Source organism: Bactrocera dorsalis, chromosome 3 (genome assembly GCF_023373825.1).
Source record: "Bactrocera dorsalis isolate Fly_Bdor chromosome 3, ASM2337382v1, whole genome shotgun sequence".
Lineage (NCBI taxonomy): Eukaryota > Metazoa > Arthropoda > Insecta > Diptera > Tephritidae > Bactrocera > Bactrocera dorsalis.
The window spans coordinates 20,317,420-20,331,365 of record NC_064305.1 but is presented as its reverse complement, the minus strand read 5'-3'; the positions used below and the strand labels follow the sequence as shown (position 1 = coordinate 20,331,365).

Below are 13,946 nucleotides of genomic sequence, written 5' to 3'. Positions count from 1 at the left end.
TTGAATTGAGTAAGCGACTGCAAATCCTAGCTTAATGGCCGTAGAAATAATCTGAACCTAATCAAAATACATTATCGAAATCCCCGAGTATGTTTTTGTGTTGAAATATTCCTAAAAAAATATCTCCATTGACATACATATCATATAGAAAGCTTTAAATATCAGAGGTTAAGAATTAGCTCAGCAAAGATGGTATATACATTTGTTTTTATAATATTTTAACACATTGAGTGCCATGGCTACACGTTTTCGTGCGACACCAAAAACTTCCTGGGGTGCCATGGCTACACGTTTTCGTGCGACAGGCATTGTCTGGCCTTAGGTATTGTCATGTGTTTTTGGTTGACGCTACAGGGTTTTTTAAATGTATTTCTAGTAGCCTAATATTTGCTCTAAATTTTGGTCCAAGTTTCATAGAGATATCTTCATTTTTGCGGTTTTTATGATAAAAACTCTGAGGTTCTTTTTAATTTTGAAAATTTATTGGAATTCATTCGATATTTCGGAAAAAAAGTATAAAAAAGATATTGAAAAATTAAAATTAGGATATGATAACTTCAATTACATTGATTTTTACATTAATTTTTTAGATGTGTATATTTTGGAAAGCAATTGTCCTTTTGATATTCTTTCTTGCTTCCTTTCGACTAAGTTTTATTTTTGCTTCAGCGTAGCATAAAACACAAGCACTTCGGATGGTTTTATTATTTTCATCTACTCTTTTTGTGATAATATGTTTTGATTGCGATACAGGCTGCGGGGATGTGAGATCTAGTAGGCCCTTAGCAACGCGTTCACGGAATGTTCGTATATTAATGTTTCTATTCGTAGCTGCTTTATACACAGTATAGGCATTTACCACGGAAAGTCGAAGTAAAAGTTCAATTCCCAGCTTTCGGTACCATTTTAACCCTTTGCGAAGGGTATTTGCGTATGAAGCCATTTGGTCGGAAAGATCAATGCCTGATTTCCCCTTATAATATTCTACCACAGCCAGTGGCTTTTCTGTTGCTCGTCTTTTACGTCTCGCTCCTTGACTAGTTGAAGGCTCTGCAGGATTACGTGCTTCATCGTATAAAATGCGTAAAAAGAAAAAAAAAAGAAAAAATAGCAAAAAAAAATCGCGTCGCACATTTTCGTACGACATCGATTTTTACGATTGCAATTCCGTCGTGCAGTGCCATGTCGTAAGGAGACATGCGACAAAAAAAAAACCGTTATAAAATCCAAAATAAACCACAAAATCATCCGGGATTGGCGCAGAACTGAATATTTTCTACTTTTACACCAGTTTATAGCAAAAAATGTGCTTGGCACCCGGGGAAGGTTTTCGTCAAAACACCTTGGCACTCAATATTTTAATTGAGTTTATGGATAAGCTTCTGCTTCAGAATCACGTTCGTTTTTGTCCCTTAGAGAATTCTATCGCTAAAATTACTCGTAAAACGTACACTAACGGTTACCTAATCCCCGTTAGGATGGCAAGGATTAGTTAAGTTTTCATTCCAGGAAACGTGATGACCTGACGGGGTCGAACCAAAGGTAGAAGGGTGTCAGATCAGTGAAGTTAGCAGGGTATACAAATATGTGTTTCATACATATGTATATAAGAATCTATTCTGGATAAATAGTATCTGCTACAGTATCCAGAACGAAGCTGCGCAAGGGTCACATTCGTTTCTCGTGACAACTCGAAATCTTCGTCTGCTATAGATGGTGGTTTGACTCTACGTACGCCATTCACTGAGAGGGAGCCGGTGAAGGTGTTGATGGAACCACTATGAATGACGGTCAGTGCTTGTCGGAAGTTAATTGTGCCCGAAATCTGGTCGGCGTAGTGTTTTATGTCGTCGACGTATGTAGTTGAGGAATGGCCTCTTGATGCTCCTAGGAAGCGGTTCCGCTCCAAGCAGGTGACTGCAGGGATGATTTCAGCAAAATCACCCGAGCAAAAACTGCTTAAGGAGGAGTTCGTTATGCTCCTTAACTGAGAGCATACGGGGCTCACTAAACCACATAAGTTTTCAAAGGTCAATATTACAATGGCTCTGATGATCTCCTAACGTGCATTACACAATTTTTTTTAATGATTATAACCAAAAAAATCCGATTGTTTTGACAGCTGTCATATTATAGCCCTGCTACTTTGAAACTCGAATTATATAACCCTGTATACATATGTACATAAAGTACAATATTAAAGAAAGCTGTATGTAGCAAAGCAGACACAGCGCTGACTCCAACTGAAACCACACAAACTAAATAATATGTGCCAAATGCCTTACCAAATGATGATGGGGCTGCAACGGTGGGGCACAAGTAGCGTGTACGTTTGCAATTTAGCTACATATTTATATGTGTGCGTAAGTGTGCATAATGTGAATATATACATACATACGTATACGAGTGTATAGTGGAAAGTAGTTGCAACCGAATGGAGTTGGTGGCCCTGCGTGGCTTACAGTGTGCCATTGTGTGAAGGATGTGGCTGCTGTGGAACCAAGCCTAGTTGTCGTTTTGTTGTTGACAATGTGGAGCAGCCCAACATGAAGCTGCCAGAAAAGGCAATGGCTTGGTTGCTTGCACAAGTGTGTGTGTGAGTGTGCTGAAGACGTTGCACTTCATCGGCGACACGCATTCTGCGCGTGAAGTTTGTGTACTTGCAGCGTGACTCCTGCAGCTCATGGTCTGCTATACGTGCAATTAAATGTTGGCTTCATAGAAGCTTACATTTGACTGGAAACAAAAGCGGTGTGACGCAGTGCGACACGCATTTTCTAGAAGACAGGAGCGTACACTAACCGATAAACACGGCAAAAGCGCTTACTGAACTCAAACAAACAACGTCTACCTACCAATATTCTCTATAGCTCATTGCTGATATTTTTTTTCAATCTCATTTTTGTTTGCCTTTGTTTTTGTTTCATTATTATTATTATTATTTTGCTTCTAACTTTCATCTTGTTAGACAGTTGGTACTTAAACGGGCGTCTTCCGCAAATCTTTTGTTGCCTCTGTTGCTGCCAAGTTGATGTGCGTGCCTGACAGCTACTGTTGCTGTTGTTACTTGCCAAAGCATTTTGTTGTTCTTTCATGCCTTAGCTGACGTTATTTTATATACTTTGCATATTTGCAAAAGTCTGCCTGCGCATAACTCCCTTTCTTCAGGCAGCGGTCAGTTACTTCTCAGCTGCGCTCATGAATATAAATATCAAGCGTATAAAAATCTTAAATCGAAATTCAAAATTTAAGCGGGGCGTGTTTCTCATATTCATACACCCATTTCGGGATATTATTACCGCGGTAGCCAAAAAAGCTGCCGTAATTTAGTTTGATGACTTAATATTTGCATACAATATAAATTTTGTATATTTTTGTATGCTACCACGCCCATTTTTTGTAGTGCGAACTCCCAACATTTCACTGTTATCTTAAAAGTCAATTCTTTCTGTGAGGAAAGGTGAGAAGTTCAGGAAACAAAATCCGAAATTGTACGGCTAAGCTTGCAGTATACTTGGCAGCCATAAAATAAAAGCTTCTGCTGATATAAAGTGATTCCACTTCAAATTTATAAAACTAAAAACTATTTGAGCCTTATAACCACGATTAAAGATCAAAAGGCTTGGTCCTCAACCTGTCGCTGACCACTCTTCAAATACCCGATGTGTGAAAAATCGGAAGAGTGGTCCTACTGCTGAAACCTGGGAAACCCGCCAACAAAGAGGAGTCCAACTGTCCGGTAACTCTCCTCCCCAGTAGTTAAGACACTTGCTACACCCGCTTTACACACCACCTGATCCTAGCAAACCACCAGCATGGCCCCCGAAAAGTGCACAGCACCACCACAACACTTAACGATTTTCGTAGCGTTGGATTTGTCAATAGCATTTGACACAGTAGTCACACAACGCTACTGGAGAATATAGAAAAAACTTCGCTCCCTCCAGGACTTGAGCGGTCATCAATCATCCATACTATTTCAAGAAAAAATTCTAAACTGAGAAGAATTAAGAAAGGGTTTCCGCAGGAACTCCCTCAACCACCAAATGGAAGTTATGTATGTCACCTCGTACGCTTGCACGATATTGACGACGTGCAGTAGTATCGATTGCATGTGTTCAAAGGTTATCTCTCCGACCTTTCTCGATTTCTCGCTGCACGGAACTTAAAACTCTCCCATACTGAGTCCACAGCGATCAAATTCACAAACTGGAGGAAGGAGTTCAGACTTGACCTAAATATTGCAGCCAATGGCGTCAAAATTCCGACTGACAATAATGCTAAAATTTTAGGTGTGACTTTTGATAGTCCGTGCTCTTTCACTCCCCATACGAGGTGTGTTCAAAAAGTATCGCGAATTTTGAATTTTCGCGGGTTACGTATATTCGAATTTCGAATTTTTTGTGGCGTTATGTTGGTACTCATGTCTCTCACTTATGCCGACAAGCTCGGCCATTTTGAATGTTCATTTAATTGTTGACAGCTGCTTTGCTTGCACGTGTTTTGGATCGTCTTCGATTTTTACCTATCAAAAAAATTGCACCACGATAACGCCCCTGCTGACACACATCGTTGCTTGTGCGCTACTTTTTGGCCAAAAACAACACACCAATGATACCGCAGCCACCGTATTAACCAGATCTGGCCCCCTGTGACTTTTTCTGAAGAGGCCCATGAAAGGATGACGTTACGCTTCTCTTGACGAGATAAAGACGGCATCGAAGGAGGAGCTGAAGAAGAAAAAAAATGATTTTTTGAAATGCTTCGAAGATTGGAAAACCCGTTGGCACAAGTGTATAATATCTCATGGGGATTACTTTCAAGGGGACAAAATAGATATTCATGAATAAATAAATAATTTTTGAAAAAACACAAAATTCGCGATTCTTTTTGAACACACCTCGTACAACCGCGATTATCGCCAAAGTACAGAGCCGCAACAAAATCCTCAAGTCGCTAGCCGGCAGCACATGGGTAAGGACAAAGAAACGTTGTTGACAACTTACAAGGGAATTGGCCAGCCAGTCCTTAACCACGCCGCACCAATATGGTCGCCTGGATGCAGCGAAACGCAGACGATGAGGCCCCAGACTTGTTACAACACTGCACTGCGGACTTCGACAGGATGCCTCTTGATGTCTTCTATCTTTTTAAAAACACCTGCATAGCGAGGCCCGTATGCTCCCAGTTATGGAGCATAATGAACTCCTTTCCAGGCTTTCGCATTTTTTGAAGCGAAGTAACCCGCTTGCCAAACTACCATTCTTTCGTTTCCCACGAGCCATAACACAGCGCATACTTTAAGACTTCCTGATCGGCATAGAAATATGCCTTAATCGCTTATTTAAACCACACAGTTACCTCTGCCATAAACGCCCAACAACTCTTGTTCTTCACATTTCGCTTACAAATATGTGTTTATTTGCCACCGATAGAGGATCATCTGGTCATACTGGTCAATCGGTATATATACCTATACTTTCTGCATCACTGCTTATCCATTAACTCGTTCACACCATCTCCTGCTTGCTGCAACGGGCACTCTCGCATATTTACACTTAGAATGAAAAAAAAGTTGCGGGTCCAAAAAAAACCCAACCGCCCGCTTGTTTGCACGCGCATTGTTTCCACGAAATTACGACTTGCAGTTGCCCGGACCATTTCAGCCACAACGACATTACAAAACCGAACGCTGGCCATAAAACAGCTTATGCCCACAAAGTCCACTAGCTTGGCGTGCCCATCTTCGGTACTCAAACTCGGTGTGCCCGTCTGTTTGTGTGTGTAGCTTAGTGTTTGCCTTGCGCTTGCGCGTCTTGCTCGACTCCTACAGCCGTTGGGCAAGCTGACAAAGATTCGGTCTTTTGATCATGACAGTTGGCTGACACTCCAAACACATCCAGCGTCAGCCAGTTGGGCTGACTGATACCAATGGCCAATGTACGAGTACACAGGAAACTCTTGGCCTGTTTTGCCATAATAAATACAACAACAATGACAATAATAATAAAAGCGGAGCAGAGCGGTACAACATTCGAAAAGGCAAGTTCGTCCAACCAGTCCGCCAGCAAAAACAAAAACAAGCGTTCATGCATAGTTAGCTCCAGCAGCGTCGCCTTTGTTGGCATACAGGCGAGTCAAATGTTTGTGATATGTAACTGCTTTAGCGCTTTGAGCTCAATGCTGTGATCGGTAAACAACGCGCTGTTGGAGATCCGCCAAATGCCATATGCGCAGACGATCAACCAAAGGAAAATTGGTGATAAAAAAATGTGGTGTATAGCAGCAACTAAACTGGTTTGACGCTGTTCATTTTGGTCTTGTCCATTTTGTTCTTTTTTCAACTTATTTTCTTTTTTCTTCCATTCTCGCGTTTTGTTTGTTCAGTCTTCTTCGTTTGTTTTGCTGTAAATTATACCACTTTTCGTTGCTGTGTGCCACACATTCGTACAACCCGTAACGGCCGAGCACCACTTCAGTCGACAGACCTTACCTTTTATCGACTTGTTGCCTCGCCTTACCTTACTTTGCCTTACCTGTGCTTATGATTTGCTGCCAGCACACTCGGTTCTTGGCGTCGTTGTTATTATTACAATATTGTATATTATTATTGTTGTTATTGTTATTATTATTATGTTCGCTTGTCAGTTGCTGTCCATATAGCGTCAATCTGCTACGAATTTGGCTTTGACTAGGCGTGTCGCGTTGACATTTAAGCGTTGCATTTATGCATTTCATTACCATTATCGTAGCGAAACCCGAATTTTTATGTAAAACATGCACACGCGTATACACATATGTACATATCTACGTACATATGTATAAATTTGTAAATGTGTATATGCTTTGGTTCGTCACTTGTCCAGCGCTCGCTTCTTCTGCTTCGCGGTCTGCTCCAAGTTCTCGCATCCTGTCCTATGTTTGTTTATGTTTTGCATTCTTACACCATTTTTGGTTGACATTCTATAATTTCTTGCTGGAAATTTATGCGTGTTCTATTTCCATATTTGGTCTAATTATGTTGTTGCTTTTGTGTTGGGCAATAATTGTCTGATGCGTAATTTATGTAGCTGTTTAAAATAAGCTTTAAGTGCATTGTTTGACACTTTTGAGTCGTTGTTGTTGTTATTATTATTACTGTTGCAGTGTTTTGAGGCTATTGAACTTTTGACTTTAATTTGTTGTTGTTTAAATTTTGTTTTTTTTTGTGTTTGTTTCTATTTGTTTAATTTTTAATGCTATTTTAGTTGTGCTTCCTGTAGTTGTTGTTGCTGTTTATTTCCCTACTTTTCTTATTTCATTTAATGTCGTTTTTTTCTTAGTTTGCTTGATTTCCACATTTTTTGACTTTTACCTATTTCCAGAGATCATCTCCACATACATATGTATCTCACGTGTTTGTCATTACTGTAGCAACCGTTAACCCAACTATAACCCTTCATGGTTCCGGTATTTATTTTTTTATTTATTTTACAAACGGACTGAGGCTAAGGGGTTAGAGTGCCTCCCTACGCACTCACTGCATTCCATTTACGTGGTTTCACCGTAGAAGCCTCTATAACTACAAGTATAAAACAATACTGGAGAAATATATTATATGCATATAGTTTGGCATATACAAGGCGTGTCCGGAAAGTAATAGGACTGAGTCGATTAAAAAAAATGAATTGAACCAATCTTTACAATTCTTTGAAAAACTTTCAAACTGCTCGGATCCCCTCTGTCGTCTCAAAATGTTTGTCTTTCATCAGCATTTTCAGGCAAGGAAAGAAAAAAGTCCCGGGGGCACATCTGGGCTGTAGAGCGGCTACAGATGCGTTGGGATGCCAGCCTTAGTTGGGTAGCTGTTCACAAGAAAGGCGGTGTGCGCCGGGGTGTTATCGTGGTGCAACTTCCAATCATGTGCGATGTCTTGTCGGACCCGATTGATCCTTCGTTTTCGTCTATAGAGGGCTTCCAAGTAAAATTTGGCGTTGACGGTTTGTTCAGGAAGAACAAATTCATGGTGGACGATGCCTTCGATGTCAAAATATACAATGAGCATCGTTTTCACTTTGGATTTACTCATTCCTCCGGTCTTCATCAGCGACCTCTTCCCGCCCTCCAAAAAGGCCTGGTGCCACCGAAACACACCAATTTTTGCTAAAGCAACAACTAGGTTGATCATATCGAACGCCTTTGTCGCAGATTTACCGAGTTACTCAGGATTTAATCGCGCCCCTTTGCTCTAACGAACGCTGTATTTTCGGCTTGCACCACTCAATCTTCCAATAAAAATTTGGTTTTCATCGATCTGCATCGCTCTTCATTGATAGTAACGGTGTCACCAGCTTTATTCAGAATAAAGTATGGACCGATGATTCCACCGGACCAACAACCGCACCAAACTGTCAATTTAGGTGAATGTAATGGTTGTTTATGAATAATTTATGAATTTTCACCAGAGTCGGCAGTTTTGTTTATTTACCGCACCACCCAGATGTAAGTGAACCTTATCGGAGAATATGATTCAAAAAAATCCGTTTTGAAGTTATTCCAAGGTAAAATCGGCAAATTCACGATGTTTACGTTGATCCAATTATTCTGTTCTTGAGTGAGAAGACTTTTATATACAAATCACTTCACTAAAAATTTTGATCTGCAGGCTTGAGTATGCGCCAACTCCATAAACCGTCAGAGAAGTTCACATTTCGAATATCTACGTGAATGAAATTTTGAAGCCTTAATGCGGCGCGCCTAAACGTATGCTTACCTGATTAAAGCAAAGTAATAAAATGGTAACTATATATGTATATAGAACAACTCTAACTTAAATTCTGCTTTAGCCTTCCTGAAATGTTACATGTCGGTATGTATGTACATCTCAGTACATACGTAGCAACGAATTGCCTCGTATGTGTCGCAACACCAGAAGTGTTTTTGTCAATTTTTTCCATAGGAAAATTTAAAACACTTAAGACAATTTCATTTTCAATTTACCCCATTTACAGCAAATACACACACATACATATACCAGTTAACCACATACATATGTACCTATTTTTTACTTATACTCACCCAGAGAGTTATGATACTCGAATGTAGAACGCAAATAATTTAATCTAATTTATACTTAAGTAAATACAATCAAGTGAGCACTTATTCCCTATCACTATACATACATAGTACATACAGCTATACATATGTATACTATATGCTGATAGGGATCCAATATTCCTATGTTTAAGATAGTAAAAATTGGAGTGCATGCATATACATAAATAATACTCGTATTCTACTCCAATACACACTAACATACTTATATTTTTGTGTCAAGATATTATTTGTCTGTATGTATGTTAGCAATCAATTGTCAATTTCAAAGAAAATGCAGAATAATTCAATTGAAGTTAGTTGATTTGTAGTTGAATTGAAGCTGGCAAGGCCCTGTTGCAGGCAACGCGAATATAATGTACAGTATGTCGACTTACTAGGGCTGTTCCAAAGGTCATAGCTTTTTTCAGTGACACTCTTTTTTGTGAATATTTCAGTATGTCATTAACTGCACAAATTTTAACTGCTTTTCGGATATTGGTTGAGCCAAGCTTGACACTAAAGTATTTCAAACTTTGATTAGTAAGCAGTGTTCAGACTTTAACTTTCGGTAAGGGGTGAACTAAATCCACCCAAATCTTTCAAAGACTCCCCTGCTGATGTTTGTGATCCCGCCACAAACTGTAGTATGACCTTAAACCTTTGTTGTCAGACTTCCAGTCTCAGTCTCCACTTAATGACTTTTAAGATAGTCCGAAGGTTACGAGAAAAACTCTGACCAGTGTAAAAAGGGAATCGGATTTCTGCTTGTACCTACGACACCAGCTTAATATTGCCAGATACTGCATACCCAGTTGGCGGAAAACTGCTAGTCCATACATAAAAGGAAATTATTTGAAGCCATTGTGATTAGGAAAGTAAGGTCGCTGATTCCCTGCTCTAGAGTCTGCTCGATCTGTCAGTCTCATCCAGCGGGCGTTAGCCGCCACCAGACAGTGACCAGTTGGTATTCCCATCATGTTCCTACAGTCTCTTCTATCGAGTTAACAGTCTTTCTACTGTTTAGTGCTTGGTTTTTGCTGTTTTGCAGCCTGGTAGCTCATTCCATCGGGTTTTGATTTTCTTTACCAAGCTTCTGTCAAGATCGTCGAATGGACAATGCAATGGTTTCCCAATGTTGAACACGTTTTCGCATGTTAGCCGTACACCATTCTTGGCAATCTTCTCCACCACCTTTGTAGCCTGGTATCAATAGAAGTGAAGTTGCATTACTTCTAGCAACACTTTCCACTGCGGCTCTGCTTCCCAAGACACTTCTGGCCGATATGCGATACGAAGTTACTGCTTGATTGCTGCTTGGCTATCTGTGCAGATGTTGACTCTGGAATTGCCTACAGGTGCATTAGAGACCAGCTCCGCAGCTTTCGCAATAACAAAGACCTCAGCTTGAAATATACTGCAGTGGTCCGGCAACTTTAAAGGTTGCCTTATGCCTAGCTATGGACAGTGTATTCCCGCAGCAACTAGTCGTCCCGCCGATTTTGCGGGAGAGCGAAGAGGACTATAGGTGGCAGGTTTAGTACCAGTTCAAGAGCCGCCGTTGGAATTATTCTTAAAGCTCCTGTTATGCACAGCGCAGCGAGCCTCTGAACACTTTCCATTGGCTTCCGATAGGTGGAGTTTCGTACGCCTGTTCACCATACTACTGCACCATAGAGCAGATTAGCTGTGTAGTACCAGCTGGTTCCACGTAGTATTTTAAAAAAACTCGTAAGATTTTTTCATATACATATGATTTTTGTTCTTGTAAAACAAAACACTTGTTGAGTTAAAGCAAAAAACCGTAAAAACTTAGAGGTTATGTTAAGTGCTTTCAGCTACTTGTGGACTTTTCCAACTGCCCTCGTTCGAACAGCGGGAGTAAAAGCGATACAAAATAGAATTAATGCCAGTAACAAGCGTCGTCGCCAGCTGCAGCTGAGTTAGGAGATGCGTTTCAGGAAGCATTTAGCTGCGCCCGCTGATATGATTGTTGCTGGCTGCTAATTTTTTTCTTCATTTCTGTCTCTTATTTTTTGCTGCTGACTTGCTGAGTGCGGGTATTGTTTTTGCAGTTTTTTTTATTGTTTTATTAGTGCTTTTGTGTATTTTTTTGTTGTATTTGTTGCTTTTGTGTATTGTATTCTTTATATTAGTTTGCTGCCTTTTGCTTTTGTACTTGCTTTATTGAATTGCGCGTGTGAGCTTGTCATCCTCCACTTCAAAGCTATGATGTTGCTGATTGTTTTGATGCTTGCAACAATCATCATGATTATATTGCTGTTGCTGTAAGCTGATGATTGTCTACTTTGTGATGATCATTGAAGCACTCGAATTGACACCGTTGTAGAGCACTTGAGCACTTCTTTATGGGGCGAGTATGAACCTGGCTGGGGGCGCAATTTTTGGGTGTGCACTTGCGCAGCGAAACTTATTCTTTCTTATATACATACATGCATACATATATGTATATGCATCATTTTTGAGCCCCACTTATAATTTGCAACTCATTTCCTACAATCTCTCAACCCATTTCAATTAATGCCAACAAATATTGATTAAAACTATAAAGGCTTGGATTTAATTTTAAAATTTTTTTTGTTCAATCTCCATACTTTGTAGAAATAATCAAATAAATCAGGTTAAGGCTATGAAAAAACACCATTTTCCAAAAAATTATACTTTTTATACCCTAAACAGGGTATATTAAGTTTGCCACTTTATTCTATATAGCTCCGTTGCAACCGAAGTTCCCAGTTAGACAATTTTGGCTATTGTTTAAGCTCAGAGAGTTACTCAGTTGCAGAAATCTTGTTAGAAAATATGGTCAAAATTTCCAGTATCCTGAACCGTTCCAGAAGCCTACTAGGCGCGACTGAGGTAATGTGATCCCTGTTCGCGTAGATGGAACCTAGAGCCTTGAGACTTGACTCACATACAATACGAGGGCTGCTATACATATATATTTATGGCCTAATAATGAAAATAGGAATATTTATCAACGAAAATGGTTTTATTGTTTTTCAAAATATTCTCCATCAAGATTTATACACTTTTGCATGCGCTCAAACCAATTTTCGAAGCCTTTTTTCCACTCCGATTGAGAAACCTCCAAAACATGGTTTTTGAATGCTTCAACAGCATCTTCTGGCGACGAAAATCGTTGACCACGCATTATTTTCTTGATGTGTGGGAATAAAAAGAAGTCATTGGGTGCCAAGTCAGGGCTGTACGGCGGATGACCCATCAATTCGACGTTTTGGCCGGTCAAAAGGCGCTGGTTTGAGCCGATGTGTGAGAGCTCGCATTGTCATGGTGCACAATGACTCGTCTTCTCTTGTTCGTTTTTCGAATTTCTCCGAAGACTTTAGGCAAACAAATGATGGTGTACCACTCAGAATTGACCGTCCTACGTTGCTCAAGCGGAACAGTCGCCACATGACCAGTTTTGCCGAAGAAACAGGCGACCATTTGCTTCGAAGTGCTTCTTTCACGAACAACTTTCGTTGGATTTGGCTCGTCTTGGAAGACCCACACGGTCGATTGCTGTTTTGTTTCGGGCTCATACGCATAGATCCATGATTCGTCACCTGTGACGATCTTATAAACGTCTTTTGAAGCACCGCGAACGTATTTTTTCAGCATTTCTTTACACCAATCCACACGAGATTTTTTGAGCGATTGTCAAATTGTGCGGGATCCAACGAGAACAAACCTTTTTTACGGCCAGGTGTTCATGCAATAACAAATGTATGCTGGTGAGAGAAATGCATAGGCATGCCTCTATCTGAAGGTATGTTACATGACGGTCTTGCATTATCAGTTCACGTACGGCATCGATGTGTTCTGGCACAACTGCTGTTTTTGGATGACCTTCACGGAATCCGTCTTTGAGCGAGCGTCGGCCACGATTGAATTCGTTGTAACAGTTTTTCACAGTGCTATAGGATGGTTCATAGCCATACAAAGATTTTAGTTCATCGATGCACTCTTGTCGTGATAATCCACGTCGAAAGTTATGAAAAATGATTGCACGAAAATGTTCACGAGTTAATTCCATTTTTTGGCGGAGATAAATTTTTTAATTTCCTGTAAATAAAACAATTCACGATTAAAAGACAAAACGTTCTGATTGATGTTATGCTAAAAAATGTCAAACTTTCCAATGGAAATGTCAGGTTGCACCTGGCAACACCTAGTGTTGCCTAGGCTAGAAATATATATAGCAGCCCTCGTATACATCTCTTATCTGGGGTATCAAGCAAAGGAAAATATACCGAAACGTAAGAGAGAGAAACAGTTGAATAAAGCTAAAGTCTGTGTGGAAGAAGTCGGAAGTCAGACTTTCTTCTATAACACGTTCCTCCATTGCCTTCGTTGATGCATATAAGTACATATATAAGTCCTTTAATTTGAATAACATTCTTTATCCGTAATAAAATGTTAGGGATTTTGAATGAAATGTACTAATTATAACAGTGAGAACTTTTACTAACACTGATCCGATAGAGAGAGAATATCAGTCGTTTTGGATATCATAGAAAACGAAGTCCATACAGGGAGTTGAAATGCAACTTCTACGGCTCTCTCTGAATGTACTCTTACCACTTTCGATATTGATTTATTCAAAAACCTATCGAAATATCTATGTTCTAGGTGATAGATCTAGTTCGGCGAGATCGTAAATAATATAAACCAACTTCTTTCTTATCTGAAAGGTGACATACACCGAAAACCACATGGTTCCACCTTCGAAAGGAAGGAAAAATCTGAAAAAATATTATTTATCTGAAATATATGAACTTTATGAGAATTGGAGCTAACGATGCATTGGAAAAAATATCCAGTTTTGTCCGAAATTTTAGAGATTTATA

General features: G+C 39.8%; 1 protein-coding gene across 8 annotated transcripts in view; it reads left to right on the top strand.

Annotated features, from left to right (window-relative positions):
- LOC105222219 (uncharacterized) overlaps nucleotides 1-13,946 on the top strand; it is a 63,119-nt gene that overhangs the window by 5,753 nt on the left and 43,420 nt on the right. The gene's annotated exons all lie outside the window — the stretch shown is intronic.